Consider the following 21,097-nt stretch of genomic DNA (forward strand, 5'->3'; position numbering starts at 1 on the left):
TCTGAGTAGAATTCGATGAGTTCTCTCTCTCTCTCTCACACGAAAATAACCAACATGCTGGTGACTGAGTTTGAGTAGAATTTGATGAGTTCCTCTCTCTCTCTCTCTCTCTCTCTCTCTCTCTCTCTCTCTCTCTCTCACACACGAGAAAATAACCAACATGCTGGTGACTGAGTTTCTGAGTAGAATTTCGATGAGTTTCCCTCTCTCTCTCTCTCTCTCTCTCTCTCTCTCTCTCACACGAGAAAATAACCAACATGCTGGTGACTGAGTTTCTGATTATAATATCTATGATTTTCACTCTCTCTCTCTCTCTCTCTCACACGAGAAAATAACCAACATGCTGGTGACTGAGTTTCTGAGTAGAATTTCGATGAGTTTCTCTCTCTCTCTCTCTCTCACACGAGAAAATAACCAACATGCTGGTGACTGAGTTTGAGTAGAATTTCGATGAGTTTCTCTCTCTCACACGAGAAAATAACCAACATGCTGGTGACTGAGTTTCTGAGTAGAATTTCGATGAGTTTCCCTCTCTCTCTCTCTCTCTCTCTCTCTCTCTCTCTCTCTCTCTCTCACACACGAGAAAATAACCAACATGCTGGTGACTGAGTTTCTGAGTAGAATTTCGATGAGTTTCCCTCTCTCTCTCTCTCTCTCTCTCACACGAGAAAATAACCAACATGCTGGTGACTGAGTTTCTGAGTAGAATTTCGATGAGTTTCCTCTCTCTCTCTCTCTCTCTCTCTCTCTCTCTCTCACACACGAAAATAACCAACATGCTGGTGACTGAGTTTCTGAGTAGAATTTCGATGAGTTTCTCTCTCTCTCTCTCTCTCTCACACGAGAAAATAACCAACATGCTGGTGACTGAGTTTGAGTAGAATTCGATGAGTTCTCTCTCTCTCTCTCTCTCTCTCTCGCTCTCTCTCACACGAGAAAATAACCAACATGTTGGTGACTGAGTTTCTGACTAGAATTTCGATGAGTTTCCCGTGAAATGCAGCCGACTTTGAATCTCTCTACAAAATTCTCAAGAAACTAGCGGTTGGGTGATCGTGTTCACACTTGCTGGGGCGAGATTCACAGAGATGCTGCCTCGTACAGGCTTGCTGGCCTCTTGCAGACTCCTATGTTCTTATGTTCTAATATCCAGCGCTAAAAGCTACTAACTAATGATTCAACAGTCAATGTTGACTTCAGATTCACAAAGTTTGGTCATTGTTAGAGGCCGCTGATTGGATGAGAGCCGTCGATGACATCATCAGACTCGGCCAATCACAAGTGTGTATTCAGAACTGTCAGCCAATCGTAAGGCAGCCAGCTGCCTTCAGCTGCGGCTTCAAAACGACCCGTTTTCTCTTCACATTTTCTTCCATTTACACGGTACATATTTTGAGATAACAAGGGAGTAAAGTGGTAAAAACAGTCAGCTTCTCCATGGGCCAGAACAAATAAGCTCTTTTTCAATGTTTTCAATACCTCGAGTTTTGCGATCTGCGAATTTAGCGCAATACCTGCAGAACGAAGCAAGCGCAAAACTCGGGAGGGTACTGTATGTATATATATATATATATATATATATATATATATATATATATATATATATATATATATATATATATATATATACAGTCGTCCCTCAAATAGTAGTAGTAGTAATAGTAGTATGGGGGTTAGGGACCCAGGACCCCCGTACTACTCGAAAATCCGTATAAAATTAGTGCTCCCCTAGAAACACTCCTGGGCTGCGTTTGAGAGAGGGAATCGGGACTCTCGGAACGTCACAATTTTTTTTTTTTTTTTTTTACAGCAAAGGAGACAGCTCAAGGGCACAAAAAAGTAAACATTAATAAAAAAAAAAGCCCGCTACTCGCTGCGCCGAAAAAGAATCCAAAGAGGTGGCGGACAGTTAGGTCAGTGTCGGGAGGAGATGGGTCCTGCTACGCTCCTCGTTAAAAAGTTTAAGTCGTAGGCAGGAGGAAAAACAGACGAAGGAAGAGTGTTTCAGAGTTTACCAGTGTAAAGGATGAAAGAATGAAGATTCTGGTTAACTCTTGCATAAGGGATTTAGACAGTATCGGAAAGAGCTAGAGCAGATAGCCGAGTGCAGTGAGGCTGGAGGGGGGAGGCATGCAGTTAGCAAGCTCAGAAGAGCTGTCAGCATGTAAATATCGATAGAAGATAGGGAGGCAAAATGGCGGAGGAATTTATGAGGTAGAAGACTGTCATCTTGAAGAGGGCAGTTGATGAGACGAAGAGCCTTAGCCTCCACTCTGTCCAGAAGAGCTGTGTGAGGGAGCCCCCACACATGAGATGCATACTCCATACGAAGGCGGACAAGGCCCCTGTATATGGACAGCAACTGTGCAGGGGAGAAGAACTGGCGGAGACGGTACAGAACGCCCAGCCTCGAGGAAGCTGATTTAGTAAGAGATGAGATATGAAGTTTCCAGTTGAGATTTTGAGTTAAGGATAGACCGAGGATGTTTAGTTTTGAGGAAGGTGATAGCTGGGTGTTGTTTAAAGAATAAGGGAAATTTGTTTGGAAGATTGTGTCGAGTGGATAGGTGGAGAAACTGTGTTTTTGAGGCGTTGAAGGACACCAGGTTCTTCTTGACCCAAACGGAAATAATAGTAAGGTCTGAGGCTGTTGCCTGCAGCCTCCAGCCTTGAGTCGTTAAGTTCCTGAAGGTGGGTCTTCTATTAAAAGAAGTTGAATAATGCAGAGTGGAATCATCGGCGAGGAATGGATAGGACAGTTCGTTTTGGAAAGAAGATCATCAATGAACAACAGAAAAGAGTGGAGATAGGACAGAACCCTGTGGGACACCACTGTTAATAGATTTAGGGGAAGAACAGTGACCGTCTACCATGGCAGAAATAGAACGGTCAGAAAGGAAACTGGAGATAAAGGTACAGAGAGAAGGATAGAAACCGTAGGAGGGTAGTTTAGAAAGCAAAGATTTGTGCCAGACCCTATCAAAAGCTTTTGATATGTCCAGCGCAATAGCAAAAGTTTCAACGAAACGGCTAAGAGAGGATGACCAAGAGTCAGTTAAGAAGGATAGGAGATCACCAGTAGAACGCCCATATCGGAACCCATACTGGCGATCAGATAGAAGGTCAGAAGTGGAAAGGTGCTTTTGAATCTTACGGTTAAGGATTGATTCAAAAGCTTTAGATAGACAAGAAAGTAAAGCAATAGGACGGTAGTTTGAGGGATTGGAGCGGTCACCCTTCTTAGGTACAGGCTGTGTGAAGGCATACTTCCAGCAAGAAGGAAAGGTAGATGTTGACAGGCAGAGGCGAAAGAGTTTGACCAGGCAGGGTGACAGCACGGAGGCACAGTTTTTAAGGACAATAGGAGGCACTCCATCAGGTCCATAAGCCTTCTGAGGATTGAGGCCAGAGAGGGCATAGAAAACATCATTTTGAAGAATCTTTATAACAGGCATAAAGGAGTCAGAGGGGGGATGAGTAGGAGGAATATGCCCAGAATCGTCCAGAGTGGAGTTTTTAGAAAAAGTTTGAGAGAAGAGTTCAGCCTTAGAGATAGATGAGACGGCAGTGTTGCCGTCAGGACCGAGGAGTGGAGGGAAAGATGAAGAAGTGAAGTTGGAGGAGATGTTTTTGGCTAGATGCCAGAAGTCACGGGAAGAGTTAGAGAAAGCAAGGTTTTGACATTTTCTATTAATGAAAGAATTTTTGGTTAGTCGGAGAATAGATTTGGCTCTCAGACGCGTGACGCGGCAGCACGAGTTGCCAATTCGGTACGTCTGCTGACTTCCGGCTTTGAGAGGTGGAGCGCCTTCATGCTGTGATGACGTCATCAGCAAACATGGCGGCCCAAACAAACACATATAAGTGTTTCCATTGCATTTCACCTCTCTGTGCCGCCATAACCACTGCAGCTTCCTTTTCATCTTCTGTTGTAAGGAGTTCGTCAGCCAGGACAGCTAGTAATGCATGTTAAACATCGCCAGGAAGATCAGCATACACCATTATGCTGCGAGGGAGATGCCGTTACCATAGCAACGACGAGGCTTAGTAAAAGGACGGCCTTTATCTCCACTCATATAGCACTCTTGGAGCACTGACAGTTACTGCGGGAAGAATTTCTTTTACACTATGATAGATACAGCGAACACTGCTCTCATTCTTGGTATGCTCTCCCTACCGCAACGTAACTCATCCCAAAACGTAACTTTTCCTGAATCTGAATTCTTCTGCAGGGTGAACACCTTTCCTGAACGGTTTGGTAGAACAGTGTTGCCACTCACGCCATGGCTACTTGGTGCGACGAGCAGGATATTTAAAAATCCTGAAAAAATTCTTCCATGACAACCCGTATAAAACCAAAACCGTACCATTGGAAACCGTACTATTTGAGGGACGACTGTGTATATATATATATATATATATATATATATATATATATATATATATATATATATATATATATATATATATATATATATATATATATATATATATATATACACAGTAGAATCTCGAATATCGATCATAATTGGGACTGAAAATACTGGTCGAGATTCGAAATATTGAGATGCGAAGTTAACTTGTTATGAGGAAAAGTATGTAAACAACCTTGACCACACACTGGGTTTGAACAGCTGACTGGTGGCTGCTGATGATGATGAGTGACGGTGGTATAGAATTTGTATTGGCGCCACCTAAACGGTATTGTTTTTTAGGGCTTGTATTTACCTATTTGTAAATACAAGCCCTAATAAATATAGCATTTAGGTGGTGCCGATACAAAGGCTGTGCCACTGACACTCATCATCATCATCAGCAGCAGCCACCCGTCAGCTGTGGATGTGTTTATTATGGGTTTAGGCTTTTCAATTTGCTATAATTTTTATTTTCCACATGTTGTATAAGACTTCTTTCTTTTCTTCCATCTCTTCTTTTTCAAAAGGTGGGAGAGCAATCGAAAAAATCAGCAATCAAGATTTGTGTAATTCAATCGAGATATGTGAATCGTGGGTTCTTGATGGTGCAATAGAGATGCAAAATATCAAGATGAGATTCATCGAGATTCGTGACTTTACTTTAAATATATATATATATATATATATATATATATATATATATATATATATATATATATATATATATATATATATATATATATATCTATATATATATACAGTAAAACCCGATTATCCTAAATGGAAGGGGAAGCCTCTTCGATAAGCGATTTTTCGGATAATCCGGATTTATGGCGCCATTTTGTGAGGTCGAAGCACAGGTAGAACGCGATCGAGTGCCCAGTGTGAAGTGTGTGACGCGACTGCCGCCGACTGACGATGTAAACAATGAAACCAAACAAACACACGCTACGCTAAACAAAGTAGTACGCTTAAAACATGTGATGTAAATGTTTTATTGTATGTTTGTCTGTGTGTCTCCTTGTCTGGACCAGTGTATGTTGATACTTGTGAGCGTTGCAGATCTGAATTGTGAATGTTGCAGAGTGCGATTGTGAATGGTTGTGCAAGCTTGCAAGTGTGACCTTGATGCATCGTGCAGGTGGAGACACAGTATGATGACTCATATTATCGCACAACTCGTATGTTGGAAGGGGAATGTGGCATGGAGTGGAGAGGGGAGTCGTGTTTGTGTCCTTGTCTTGAGAGTACGGTGTGAGAGTAGTCGTGCAGTAGTTTGTTCGTTCGCCGCACCTACGTCCTTGCTGGGGCGAAGGTGCAGACGTGGTGTTGTTGGGAGTTTGTTTAATGTTTTTTGTCTAATACATTGATCTATTCGTTACAAGCTATTTCGGCAATACGTATTAGAAAGCATATTCATTTTAACTGTTCTTATCAATTTTAAATGTGTTAATATAGTACATATGTAGTTACTTTTATTTATTTTTGATGTTTTATAACGTTTTAGTATAGAAAAAAAAAATTTTTTAATTGCATTATCCAGATCAGTTTCGGATAATCGGGGTTTTACTGTATATATATATATATATATATATATATATATATATATATATATATATATATATATATATATATATATATATATATATATATATATATATATATATATATATAGTACCCTCTCGAGTTTCGCACTTGCTTCGTTCTGAAGGTATAGCGGTAAACTCGAGGATCATGAAACTCGAGGTATTGAAAACACCGAAAAAGGGCGTATCTGTTCTGACCCGTGGAGTTTTTTTTTTATTTTTTATTTTTTTTTTTTATTTATTTATTTATTTATTTATTTATTTTTTTTTTTTATTTATTTATTTATTTATTTATTTATTTATTTTTTTTTATTTATTTATTTATTTATTTATTTATTTTTTTTTTATTATTACATGTGGGCTATGGCGCCGGTTGACTATCCATCTGGGCCTGATGGTCGGCCCCGAGCCCGTCATGGCGCAGGCAACTGTTTATAGTGGCGCCATTATAATTGGCTCATGCTGCCCCCCGGAGATCACTTTTTTTCCTCCTTTACTCCCTTGTTATCTCAAATATGTACCTTGGAAAAAAGAAGAAAACAGGAAGAGAGAACGGGTCATTTTAAAGCCACAGATGAAGCCTTACGATTGGCTGAGCTCTGAAAACACGCTTGTAATTCGCTGGGAGTCCAATGACATCATCGCTGGCGCTCACCCGGTCAGCGGCCTCGCTGCCTTGGGGCAGTGTCACACTGGACGTTTTCATCTAACCGTTGTGGCTACTGGCAACGCCCATGCGCCCATCCGGGAGAGAGTTATCGTTTGTCTATAACCTGGTGTCACACTGGGCCTTTTTCTTCCCACCGTGTTGGCGGCAGCTTGGGCAACCGGCAAATCCAACTTTTCCGGGTGTGCGTCACACACGGCCAAGGTCGGTTGCCCATATCCACATCCACAACGTAAACAAAGCACTTGCCCTGTATCAACATGGCGCCGTCTGCTAAAGTAAGGGCTGTCGCTGCTTGTGCTGCTATTACTCAAGTTATGGACTTGTTGCTGCAGTTAAATGGAAGGAAGAAACTGTTGTGGGTGTGGCATGTCTGTGTTTACTCCGTGCCAGTTCTCATTGTCACCATTGTGCATGAGTGGCCAACCCACCCATCTAGACTCCGACCACATAAACACGTGGATCGAGTAACAACAAAGACACACACACACACACACACACACACACACACACACACGCACACACCAGACTCATCATGAACCATGGCAGATGTTTCTCACAAACAAAAATGGCTTCCCCATTCCCTAGAGTGTGTTAGAACTTATTTGGCGAGTGGTTCATACAAACCAAACATACCCAATGGCAAGAAGAGAGCAGTGTTAAAGGTGACTGCTTTCTTCTTGCCAAGAGCTAGGTTTGGTTCATGTGAGCCACTCACCAAATATGTTCAACACACTCAAGAAATGGTGAAGTCATTTCTGTTTGTCAGAAACATCTGCAATGGTTCCTAATGAGTCCGGTGTGTGTGTGTGTGTGTGTGTGTGTGTTGTTACAGGTAACTCTCGATTTACGCGAGTATTGCGTTCTTGGAGAGGTCGCGTAAATCAAAAACAATGTAAATCAAACAAGAGGTAGGTTTCTGTCGAAAAATAAAAACCGTATTTTTCAGCGTATAGCGCACACCTTTTTCACATAAAAAAATGCCTGAAAGTTTAGCCCTGCGCCTTGTACGCCGAATGTACAAATTTTAAATGATTTTTTTCTTCTTTGGGGTGTTTTTAAGGGTCTTTTTTGTCTTATCCAATAACGGCAAACTTTCCTTTATCATTGTATATAATCCTTCATAGTCCGTAGCTGTCTCATAATACGTTACCATAGAATACAGTGCGATCTAATAACTACTTTACAAAATTGAAATCGATGGAGGATTGCCCATGCCTTGCTGTTATCCCGTTTTTCCGTCAGGCGCCATTTATATGATCTTGATCTTGATGTCACAGGTGGCTTGATTGTATGACTAAGGAGCAGTACAAGCTACATAAAAAATCATATTGGAAAAAAATATCCATGTGTTCATTATTAATTATTAATATTAGTGAGAATAATGGGGTAAATATGATATCAGAAACTGTACATCATGAGTCTTGTACGAGGAGTTATTTCGCGCAATACCAGCCTGGCCGCCATTTGCATTGTTTACAAACCACACAACCACACCCACACAACAAACAGCTGCATGGCGCGTGTCACCAGAAATGTGTGAATTGTGTCTTGCCTAGTTGTCTGTCATAACCTACGAGTGATGGTGGGAATAATATGCTTATTCACTTCATTCAGTGGAGAGAGAGAGAGAGAGAGAGAGAGAGAGAGAGAGAGAGAGAGTATCCATATCACCGAGATATCCACTCAGGCACTCAGTCTCAGCCTCACTTGTGTGAGGAAGAAATGAGGGACACCATGAGTCCGGTACCAGTACCGAGCAGTCTGGTACTGGTACTGTACCATATAGCTAGTACCGTTAGTACCGGTACCTGCCCACCCCTATTGTTGAGTAGCGTGGCAGCGTGGGTACTGTATTGTTGTTCAAGTGGCGTACGGGAAGAACTGAGCTCTGCTGTGTGGCCGCGGTGCTATGTGAGTCCAGTTGCGTGAGACATCTGGTGGCCACTCCATAAAATATTGCGTATAAGTGGAAAAAACGTGTAAATACAATTTTTTTTTGGATTTTGGACCCCGCGTTATTTCAAAAACGCGTAAACCAAACTTGCGTAAATCGAGAGTTACCTGTATTCGATCCATATGTTTATGTGGTTGAGTCAAGATGGGTGGGTTGGCCGTGCATGCGCAGTGGTGACAGAGAGAACTGCCATGGAGGAACCACAGGCATGCCACACCCACAACTGTTTCTTCCTTCCATTTAACTGCAACAACAAGTCCATAACTTGGGTAATGGCAGCACAAGCCGCGACAGCCCTTACTTTAGCAGACGGCGCCATGTTGATACGGGGCAAGTTCTTTGTTTACGTTGTGGATATGGATACGGGCAACCGACCTTGGCCGTGTGTGACGCACACCAGGAAAAGTTGGAGATGGTGGTTGCCCTAGGTGGCGCCAACATGGTGGGAAGAAAAAACCACTGTGTGACACCAGCTAATGGATAACCGTGAACTCGCTCCCGGTTGGGTGTACGGGCGTTGCCCCTAGCCCCAACGGTTGGACGAAAATGGCCATTGTGACGCTGCCTTAAGGCAGTGAAGCCGCTGATAGGGTGAGCGTCAGCGATGACATCATCGGACTCTTAGTGAATCACAAGCGTGTTTTCAGAACTGGCTACCAATCGTAAGGCAGCCGCCTTCAACTGTGGCTTCAAAACGACCCGTTCTCTCTTCCCGTTCTCTCTCTCTCTCTCTCTCTCTCTCTCTCTCTCTCTTTTGCCATAGCCTCAATGTTTGGAGGAAAACGTCCAGTGTGATACTACCTTTAAAGGTAGCGTGCGTGACGCCGATGGTAAGTAGATGTGACCCGTACGTGTCAAAGCAGCGCGAAACTTGGAGTGATAATGCGCAAAAGTTGGGATGGTAAGAATTTAGGACTAACCACGAAACTCGAGAGGGTACTGTGTGTGTGTGTGTGTGTGTGTGTGTATATATATATATATATATATATATATATATATATATATATATATATATATATATATATATATATATATATATACAGTGGTACCTTGAATACGAGTTTAATTGCTCTAAGACCGAGCTCGTAAACCAATTTACTCGTATTCTAAAACGACTTTTCCTATTGAAATTAATGGAGTTCCACTTAATTCGTTCCAGGCCAAAAAAATTATAGGTATATTTTTTTAGAATTACACAAACAATACAACTTCGTATACATTGGATGTAGAACGACCGTACTGCATAGCAAGCTGAGACACACGAACACCCCTTTCAGACTTTTCAATGATCTCTTTCTTATCTTCTATTGTTATTGATCCTTTTTTCCTTCTCTCACTGCCTTCAGTGGCACCTGTCTTCCTCTTGGGCGCCATTGTGTGTTATGTGGGTGAAAATACTCAAAGAAGTGATCAGAAAGCACGTCAGTTCACCCGCCCAACCTCAGACAAACACTGACTGTGTACATGTGCTCCGATTAATAACTTGGGCGGCTGCCACGAGATTGCAGTCGCCAGGATTTTCAAAACAGTCACAGGCGGATGCTTGCCATTTCCTCACATTTGCTCGTATTCTAGTTTATCGCTCGTACTCTAAATCGATTTTTTACGAGTTGAAATGCTCGTATTCTAATTTACTCGTACACTAAGTTATTCGTATTCTGAGGTTCCACCGTATATATATATATATATATACAGTACCCTCGCGAGTTTCGCGCTTACTTTGTTCCCGAGACATAGCGCGAAACTCGCGGATCGCGAAACTCGAACATTAAAAACAATGTAAAACAGCTTATACGTTCCGACCCGCGAGTGAAATCGACTTTTTTTTTCCATATTACTCCTTTATCTCGAAATACATACGTTAAAATTGATGTTTTTGTTGCAGTTAATGGGCAAAGTGTTCTTGCAAAGACAAAGAATAATGGGGAGAGATACACTTTATTGAAAAAATGAAAACGAGAAAAGAAATGACAATAAACATTCCCTGCCCTCTTGTCGCCAGTCACTCGATCACTCCTGGTCGGCTAGTACGAAGCCTTCAAAGTCGTCACCCAAATTCTCTGGGGCTACTTCATTGTCCACAAGCAGATCATTATCCTCTCCATCATCATGTTCAGCAACAACAGCAGGTGGCATATCTTCTCGCTTGTCACGGTTACGTAAGTAGCGTGTGATCAAGGCTTGTTGAAGGTTGTTGACTCGGGTTTCGTACATCAGTTTGTATTCATTTAATCCCTTTTGAATTGTGTGGATGCATGTCTCACGTCGGTCCGAATTTGAATCAAATTTGTAAATGGCCTCCTTCAATTTTTCTGTTATTGCAAATATTTCTGTTAACTGCTGAACTGTTGGCTCATCTTTCTTCTCTTTTTCTTCCTCCACCTCATCATCAGCCTACTCATCATCAATCATTTCTTCTGCACAAAGTTCAGCGACTCCTCCATCAATTAGAACTTCCATATCAGCACCACTGACATTCTCATACCCCGTGATGGGTAACGTTTAGCCACCTGAAGCAACGTGTCCATAGCGGCCGCCACGCTGCCTGTCACCGCCGCCATTTCTGTCTTCACCCACGGGAGAACCTTCCTCCATCCATGCTTCACCGCTGCAATATTGACAAAGTGCCAGCATTCTACCATTAAGTCCACTGCTTTCTTGATATTAAAATTACAAAGAAAGTCTGTGCAGTCATAATCTGCTTGGGTCTGGCGGCGCTGCTTGGAATGTTGTATCAGGTGTGTGCTGCACTGTCTGTGAGTGGTGTGGGGCCTCAACCTCTGCAGTGGTCAGTGGCATGGCTGACTGAAATACATGAAAAATAAACTCTGATGGGTCAACCTAAACAACAAGAAGTGTTAAAAAAAAAAAACGTACGATGTCATAGGTTGTAATGAAGGGGCATGAGTAGCTACAGACGACGCACAAACATACATACCTCTTCTTGTTGATTAACACCTGTCTGGTCAGATGGCTCATCACCACGTGCACATCATCCACCTGCAGCTGTCTCTGTAAAATTGTGATATCAATAATGTCAATGATAATGTTTATAATGATAATTATGATCATTGTGTTAGCCATCACAAGGAAACGCTTTCAAGGACGCTGCATGTGTAGCCTGCGTCTCTCTCTCTCTCTGTGTGTGTGTGTGTGTGTGTGTGTGTGTGTGTGTGTTCAGAGCAACGTTAAGTTGTAGGCTACATGTGCAATTCTCTCTCTCTCTCTCTCTCTCTCTCTCTCTGAGCAATTAAAGCACCCAAGAGTCCAAATCATATCATTCATTGTACAAACCTCTGCTGAAGGGTCGCCTGTCTGCTTGTCTGGCTCGTCAATCTCCTCCTCCACTTGCAGCTGTAGAGTAAAAACAATAATGATGTTGATAATATAATTTGTCAGGTTTGTAATAAACACGAATCCTCTCTCTCTCTCTCTCTCTCTCTCTCTCTCTCTCTCTCTCTCTCTCTCTCTCTCTCTCTCTCTGAGCAAATTAAAGCACCCAGGAGTCCAAATCATCATTCATCGTACAAACCTCTGCTGAAGGGTCGCCTGTCTGCTGGTCTGGCTCACAATCTCCTCCACTTGCAGAAGGATCTGTAGAGTAAAACAATAATGATGTTGATAATAATATTTGTCAGGTTTGTAATAAACACTTGAATCCTCTCTCTCTCTCTCTCTCTCTCTCTCTCTCTCTCTCTCTCTCTCTCTCTCTCTCTCTCTCTCTCTCTCTCTGTGTGTGTGTGTGTGTGTGTGTGTGTTCAGAGCAACGCTGTTGTAGCCCATGTGCAATTCTCTCTCTCTCTCTCTCTCTCTCTCTCTCTCTCTCTCTCTCTCTCTCTCTCTCTCTCTCTCTCTCTCTCTCTCTCTCTCTCTGTGTGTGGGTGTGTGTGTGTGTGTGTGTGTTCAGAGCACCGTCACGTTGTAGGCTCCAGGTGCCATTCTCTCTCTCTCTCTCTCTCTCTCTGTGTGTGTGTGTGTGTGTGTGTGTGTGTGTTCAGAGCAACGTCAAGTTGTAGGCTACATGTGCAATTCTCTCTCTCTCTCTCTCTCTCTCTCTCTCTCTCTCTCTCTCTCTCAAATGTGTGCAGGTTCTACTTACATCATCAGTGTCCAGTGCTTCTTCAAGCTTCTTCCAAGTTCTCCTGTAGAATTCTAGCTTGACATTGGCGATTATTTCTTGATCCAAGGGCTGTATTATGGAGGTTGTGTTAGGGGGAAGGAACACGACCTCGCAGTTAGGATGACGGCCTCTCAGAAACGTTGGATGCCCGGGTGCGTTGTCCAGCAGAAGCATGAGCTTGAAGGCTAGATTGTTCCTCTCGCAGTATTCCTTTCCTTCGGGTATGAAGTGGTTATCGAACCAATCTAAGAAGGTAACAGTTGTCATGTACCCTTTCTTGTTGGAGACCCAGTGCACATTTAGATTTTTCATGTCCTTGTGACGATAAGGTCGAGGGCGAGCAGCGGTGTAGAGAACAAGTGGCTTCAGTTTACAGTCACCAGTTGCATTGACCGTTTAGAGAACACTGAAACGATTTTTACTTTCCTTGTGCACTCTAGGCTTCTTTTGTTTGGCGATTATGGTTGATGTTGGCTTCTGATTACAGTGAAAACCAGATTCATCTGCATTGAATATTTGACGAAGATCGTAACCCGCCCTCGATCAGCTGTTTCAAGACATCAGTGAAGCTTTCCACCTCATGTGTAGGTGCGTCTGCTGCTTCACCCAGACATCGTGCCCTTTTGAGCGAGTGTCTTTTCTTAAACCTTGAGAACCAACCACTGCTAGCAGAGAAAGGTGGAGGATTATCAATGGTTAACTTACGTGCTACTGCCGCATATATTTCTCTTGCCTTCTCTCTTGCCTTAGCAGAAGATATGCAGACATTTCGATCATTTTTGTCTTCAATATATTTCTTCAGATAGTGTTCTGTTGTCACCATCAACTTGCTTGTAGGATGCGTGATGTGAGCAACTTCAATCACAGAGCTCCCCCGGGCATCTTTCAGGAAACGTTGTATTTCAATACGTTTTGCTCTTATTCCTCTTACAGTAGATTCACTAATGTTGAAAAAGTTCCCAACGGCAACAGGTCCCATTCCAGTATCAAGCTTTTTCAACACTTCCCCCTTTTCTTTCATGCTTAACAGTCTCTTCTTTTTACCTTGCCTCTCTGGCCTGCTTCCTTTTACCGAAATTGGTTTCTTTGAGCCACATGCTGCAGTGCCTCCTCTGTCCTCAGACATCACAGCAAACTCGCGGAGAAATATCAAGAGGCTAGTGGAAGAGGGCAAGGACACGTATGCACGTAGTCAACACCGCCAGCCAACTGAGGGAGTCGAGGCATCATGCGTGACGCCACACGAAACGCTGCTTGATACTTGTCAAACAGCGAAACTCGGGAAAATAATGCGCTAAACTCGAGATGGTAAGAATTTAGGACTGAGCGCGAAACTCATGGATCGCTAAATCGAACACCGCGAAACTCGCGAGGGTACTGTATATATATATATAATATATATATATATATATATATATATATATATATATATATATATATATATATATATATATATATATATATATATATATATATTGCTATCATTTCCGATTGGGGCAGAAGGAACCTTGTGTCCTTCAATGCCTCAAAAACTCAATTCCTCCACCTATCAACCCGACACAATCTTCCAAACACCTATCCCCTATTCTTCGACAACACTCAGCTGCCACCTTCCTCAACACTAAACATCCTCGGTCTATCCTTAACTCAAAATCTCAACTGGAAACTTCATATCTCCTCTCTCACTAAATCAGCTTCCTCGAGGTTGGGCGTTCTGTATCGTCTCCGCCAGTTCTTCTCCCCCGCACAGTTGCTATCCATATACGGGGGCCTTGTCTGCCCTCGTATGGAGTATGCATCTCACGTTTGGGGGGGCTCCACTCACACAGCTCTTCTGGACAGAGTGGAGGCTAAGGCTCTTCATCTCATCAGCTCTCCTCCTCCTACTGATAGTCTTCTACCTCTTAAATTCCGCTGCGATGTTGCCTCTCTTTCTATCTTCTATCGATATTTCCAAGCTACTACTCTTCTGAACTTGCTAACTGCATGCCTCCCCCCCTCCCGCGGCCCCACTGCACACGACTTTCTACTCATGCTCATCCTTATACTGTCCAAACCCCTTATGCAAGAGTTAACCAGCATCTTCTCTCTTTCATCCCTCACACTGGTAAACTCTGGAACAATCTTCCTTCATCTGTATTTCCTCCTGCCTACGACTTGAACTCTTTCAAGAGGAGGGTATCAGGACACCTCTCCTCCCGAATCTGACCTTGCTTTTGGCCACCTCTTCTGATTCTTTTATGGGAGCAGCGATTAGCGGGCTTTTTTTATTTTTATTTTTTTGTGCCCTTGAGCTGCCTCCTTTGTTGTAAAAAAAAAATATATATATATATATATATATATATATATATATATATATATATATGTACACAGTAAACCCTCGATATAACGGACCCGCTTATAACGGATTTTGAATATAACGGACAAGGTCAGACGGTCAGAAATCCACGGGTACCAACCGAGAATAATTTTTGAACCACCCGCTTCTGGTGACTACAATAGCGTCTGCTGGCCACCTCGCCCTCCTCTCTTTATCTGCTGCCCCACCTTTTGATTACCGTAGTCTTATTCTGCCCACCTGATGAAATATTTTCCTTCTCGTGGTTTCCATTCAGATGAAAAATGTATTTATACCACAAAAAAGTCGTATGCATCAATCCAGAAATGTATACAGAAAATACACTCGGCCCTCGATTTAACGGACCCCGATTTAAGGTGGAAATTCGGCCGCTTGTCACTGATATCGGTTTTTGGGTCCTCCTACCTTTATTTTCTCACCTAGGTGAATAATATTTTACACAATGTGTATTAATATGCAGTGCTTCTATACCAGTAATATGGTAAAGAAAACTGCCGTATTTTTTGTGCAGTGCGTTATGTTTGGCGATGACGAAAGACATTCAAAATTACGTAATAACTTCAAAACTATGAATATTATGGCAATTTCCTTTTGATCACAGATAATATACACAATAAAGTACCTATGGTACTATTTTCGTACACCTCGCTGAAGTTACAACAAATTTATTACACAGCAAAATGTTACCTTTTTATTTCGTCAAAAATTCAACTTATAAATTTGTCATAAATTTATTTGAGGAAATTAATGCGTGATAATAGTACGTTTACTAAACACGAGGGTGGTGATCATTTTGATACTTGAATTTCTAAAATTGGTCAATTACTGACAGAGTTATTAAACATTGTGTGCCAAAAACAAGTTTTGAGAAAAACGCTTTTTTGTGTGAACATCTTCAATACCCCATAACAATCACTCCAACATGCACCAAATCCAAATATTTACTTATATAGCTCTTCGGCCATTCCTGGTAGGTTGGTAGTGGTTGTTTAGGTAGTTCAGGCCATGTCTACATCACGTTTATGTCACCTGTATAGCCCCTACGGAAGGTGAGTTCTCCCTTGCCTGGTAGACCTCTAAAGAAACCAAGGCTCCTGGTCCCGTGTTATAATCATATTAGGTTATATAACATATTTTTGATATATTATATATATCTAAAATGAAAATAACATATTCACTGGGTCTCAGTGGAGCCCACCCCACCTCATTGTTGCCAGGACAGTTTGTTTAGAAATTACCAGGCTGGTAATCAGGGCCAGGTGTTGTCTTGCTTTTCTTCTTTGACTTCTTTACTGCTTTCCGTGGCGTATATGCTGTGAACTCTTTGACACCCTCCTGGGAGGGTGGCTGATGCGTATCATCACATTTCTTCCACCTTTTCAATATATTCTGGCGGCCTGCTTCACTTTTCGACTTTCTTTTTGCACTCGTACGTGGCATTGTCACTTACTATAGTCGGTACGACAAAACAAACGCACAAAAGTCATCACCATGGAAGATAGAGAATGACGTGAAGAGAGTACGTACACCCACTCCCGTCTTATTTCACGCACTGAGCCCAAGGCCATGCGGTATGCCACCCGCTCCCACTTCTCACCAGACAGACCCAAAGTATTGTACACCGCTATCAGTCAGAAAAATTCCGAAAAAAGCAGAAAAAACGAAAGAAATACAAGGAAAACAAAGCTTAGTGGATAAGAGGGTGTGTCCGCAGCAAAGGCATTTAAATGTCCAGCCATTTAAATCCGCTTTACGCGGCGTTATGTGCCTGGCAATCAGTCACCCTGGGTGGGTGAAGAGTGACGACGCCATACACGAAGTTTGAAAATTTCGACAATTTTCACCCAAATTGCCGAATTTCCCCCTTAACAGATTTTGGATTTAACGGACCACAAAATCTCAACGGTCTGGTGTGACATTGGCTTTAGAAATGTCAAAACCATAAAATGACAATAAACACACAAAATCCTATCAAAATAAATTTTAAAATAATATATTATGTATACTACTACGTATGTCATAAAATCATAAAAAAAGAAAAATTGTTCTGAGCTTGAAGGGAGGCAGGCATAGAGGCTGACGTAATATGTGTTAACATGGTGAGGAGCGGTAGATTGCACCATGTTAACACTGGTCCCGCCAGCCAGGGTTGCCAACCGCCATTTATCACTGCCACCTTTAGCCATTTTTGGCAGTAAAACGTGTGTTTGGCAGTGAAATATGATAATTTGGCATTTTGGCAGAAAAATTTAAAAATTTGGCAGTCAAGAAACCAAGTGATGCAATTTTGGTTAGTATTGTGTAATGAAATATTATTCTCGGCAAACAACCAAACCCATGCCTCAATACGTATACAATACGTGTACGGCTCTGGGGTGGATGTTCAAAGAATCGTAACTATCCGCCACTAAGATCTTAGTAGCCCTCGTAGCCGCCATTTTTTATCGTGGGCTATGATCACCACTAAGATGTATTTTCAAAAGACCGTCCGGATGCTCGTAGCTCACGATGATGTGATCGTAAAATCTCAGTCTGTTCCGTCCCACTGTCCAGGAATGGAACGCAGCTGACTGCCGTTTGGCCAATCAGAAGAAGTGTATCATCAGCCTTTGAGAGTGTTAGCCAGTAATATTGCACCGTGTAAATGTAAACAAATACATGACGTGCCTTCCCTTGTCGCCTGGTTCATTAATCATGGCATTGTAGCTGCCATTAATTAACCAGAGAACGTCGGCAGACACTTTTTAGCGCTTTCACTTGTCGTGGCTGTGGTACGGTGGACCCTAAAAAGGGCTCGCCATAAAACACCTAATTTGAGCTAATTGTAGGCGGTGGTGGCATAGCGCAACCCACCATGAATGCCCTGGGTCATTGTGGTGGGTGAGTGATCTTGAGGTGGGCTTTTTTTGTCATAGGTGGTGCTGTAAGGTCATGGCAGACTGAATTAGCTATCCATACAATAATCACTTGTCAAATTCTCTATAGCAGACAACAAGCGACTCGGCTAGATGCCACGCGTCACGAGACTGTTTATTTTGTAACAAACACCACCCAAAAAGAATGGAGTTTGAGTATGAGTAAATATTTTTAACGGCTTTATGGTTATGAGAGGAGTACTCTGATGTACGTTCCATGCTCTTTTCTTAGTCTCAAAATGCAGTGTAATTTTGTCGTTTCTCGGCCACTTCTCGGCTTTCCCACAGCCGAAGCCCACGGGTTAAAGAGTACCCAAAGTTTACTGCAAGGTGGTGATCTAGGTAACTGTGTGTGTACTCAGGAATGTTGTCAATATTTACATTCTACTTCCTTTCTGTTAACTTTACAAATGACTTTACAAACATGAGGATTGAGGACAACTTTTGGTGCTAATAGGTATTACTGTACATTATAATGTTGGCGGCCCTGTGGAGCGCTGCTACGGCGGCGGACCGGGGCCTGAAACCTCATCAGCGGTTTACGGTCAACTGAACTCAACTTGTGTTTGTATTTTTGTACGATGGAGATTTTTATTTTTTCGTAGCGAGCCTTTAGTCGGGTTTGTCTGCAAAGACCAGCCATCCCCCTTTTTTGTACTTTACAACAATAAATATTTCAATTCAATTCAACTCAAGGTCATACCTCCACTTATATCTATAATTAACACTGAACACTGGGTGGGATGCTTTGTCACACAATGTTCTTTGGTAGAATTCCTTATTAGAATTTTCGGGGTAGTGCATGAGTGCATCATAACTGCATTGGTATTTATTTCTCATCACATCGGCCGATAGTGAATTTTCAGCCCTGTAATTACTTTATAGCTAATTTGCAGTTAACTATATTACAGGGAAACCGTGAAATCAGTCATTTCATGAAATCCCTACTGAATTTGCAAAATGGATTTTTCATTTTCCTATGTTATGAAACCTAGCCTAACCTACCCTAACCTACCCTAAACTAACCTAACCTACCCTACAAGACATCATACAGGTTATCTACGGTTTATATAGTGAAGAAACGTCCACTACACAACCCTATGATCAATGTAAGGGTGCTCCTCGAAACCCTCAGCCCTACGAGCAAATATGGCAGTCCGAAAATCATAAAGACAGCTCCAAGATCTTTCGAACATACACCTTAGGCGAGTTACGAGAGGGTTACGATAATCTTAGCGCTACAATGGTCGTAGTGGCCGCTGTGAGTGTTTGAACATCTGCCCCTTGGTGTTCTCAGGCTCTCACAAGTCGCAAGCCCGTCAGTAGGCACTACTCAGTACACTCTGTTGGTCGCGTGCTTCTGAACTCGCCACGATGTCTAAGTGGGAAGGACAATACGATTCTAGGAGAAAGTACCAGGATACATGGGAGAAGGATAATGGCAATACATGGCAACGATAATGTCTTTGATGATTATACTTAATTAAGGTAAGTTTAACTATTGAAATTAGTTCAGTTTTTTCCACCCCACCCGGGAATCGAACCCGGGCTCTCTCGGTAAGAAAAGTTTGAATAAGCAGAAGAGAGGAGGAGGAAACGTGCAGCGATAAAACCATACAGGTCACAAGAAGAAGACGCGGCCACGTGGCACGGCGTGAACACCAAACACAACACACAAGACACACCGCCGCGGCGCACCAGTCACCAGTGTGCCGGGCACCTCGGCGGTGATGGTTAAAGCGGCTATTACTTGGGAACAATATTGGTGGAGCAGGGTGCTGCCTGACAGGGCTGTTTGGCGATCGTGGGCGGATTAGTCTGTTGTGCAGCGCCCCAGTCAGCCAATGCTTTCTGTGGTACATGTTGGAAAGAACAGATATCCGTGGATGACTAATTATATACCGGTATTTATCGTATGTAAGTATTTTCAAGACAGACTTTTTCAAGCAACGGACTTTTTCCAGCAACGGACCACCCTTCCCCCCTTTTAATCCGTTAAATCGAGGGCCGAGTGTAGCCAAGTGTTTGTGAGTATCGGTACTGATACAGCTTTAGGGGGTAGAGGGGAGCTAAGCCTCCAGTAAAGTAGGTTAGGGTAAGTTATGTTTGGTTAGTAAAATGGAAATACACAGTGCAGGACGGGACATTTGCTGCGGCATGCGTGGTGGGCCGGTGTCACGAGAAATATCTCCTAGCAGAAATAAGTCGCTCTGCTCTCCACCACACATGTGCATTGGGAAAGTACACGTCAGGAAAAACATTAATTTGCCTGGTTTTGTTCTAGTTTGTTCACTTGTGATCTTTGTGAACAGTGAATGAACCATAGGATCAGTAAGCAAGTTGAACATTTTACTCTGCGAGTTGTTTTGTGGCTGCAGCGACAGGTATACAACAAGCATTGAAAAGTCAATCATTTGTCATGATTTGTGCCAGAAACAGTTATCCGATAGTTCATAACACACCGAAAACTGCACAAAAAAGTTTCGTCTGCCAGTAAGAGATTGGCACACTTGTTAATTTTTGCCCATTTTTGTAACAATACAGCCCCCTTGCAGGGCCCCACCTACACCCTGGCAGCCTCAGTCCCTCGCAGTCTATCGCCAAGTTTGCTATGCAGCTATACAGACAACGTGCACACAACATACACAATAAAAAATATATATACCTACGTTTAATAGGTACGTTGGTATTATTTTTTTTTTGCCGCTTATAACGGACTTCTGGCATTAACGGACTACGTTCCCCTCCAATCAGTCCGTTATATCGAGGGTTTACTGTATGTGTATATATATATATACATATAAATGCCTTGGTGTACGAGCATCCTGTTTGTACAAGTCAAAGATGCGAGCGTGGTTTCCCTTTGTTCGGCACAAGATGAGAACGCTCAGAGTGGAAAACACTGGGAATGGGGTCTCAGTCTGTGTTGTACACTCGCAGAGGTAGCATCTGCTTACGTTTGTGCTCTAGTGTGCTGTCTTTGTGTTTTCAGCACTACAGTTTTGGTTTGCGAGCAAAATTCCGGAACGAATTAAGTTTGTAAACTGAGGTATGACTGCATATGTATTGATTTTGTAT

The 21,097-nt window shown here is 42.5% G+C and overlaps 1 protein-coding gene across 6 annotated transcripts in view; it reads left to right on the forward strand.

The window, feature by feature from the left end:
• LOC126990052 (transcription factor p65-like) overlaps positions 1-21,097 on the forward strand; it is a 98,837-nt gene that overhangs the window by 56,280 nt on the left and 21,460 nt on the right. The window lies entirely within an intron of this gene.

The sequence above is a fragment of the Eriocheir sinensis genome, chromosome 6, assembly GCF_024679095.1.
Source record: "Eriocheir sinensis breed Jianghai 21 chromosome 6, ASM2467909v1, whole genome shotgun sequence".
Classification (NCBI taxonomy): Eukaryota; Metazoa; Arthropoda; class Malacostraca; order Decapoda; family Varunidae; genus Eriocheir; species Eriocheir sinensis.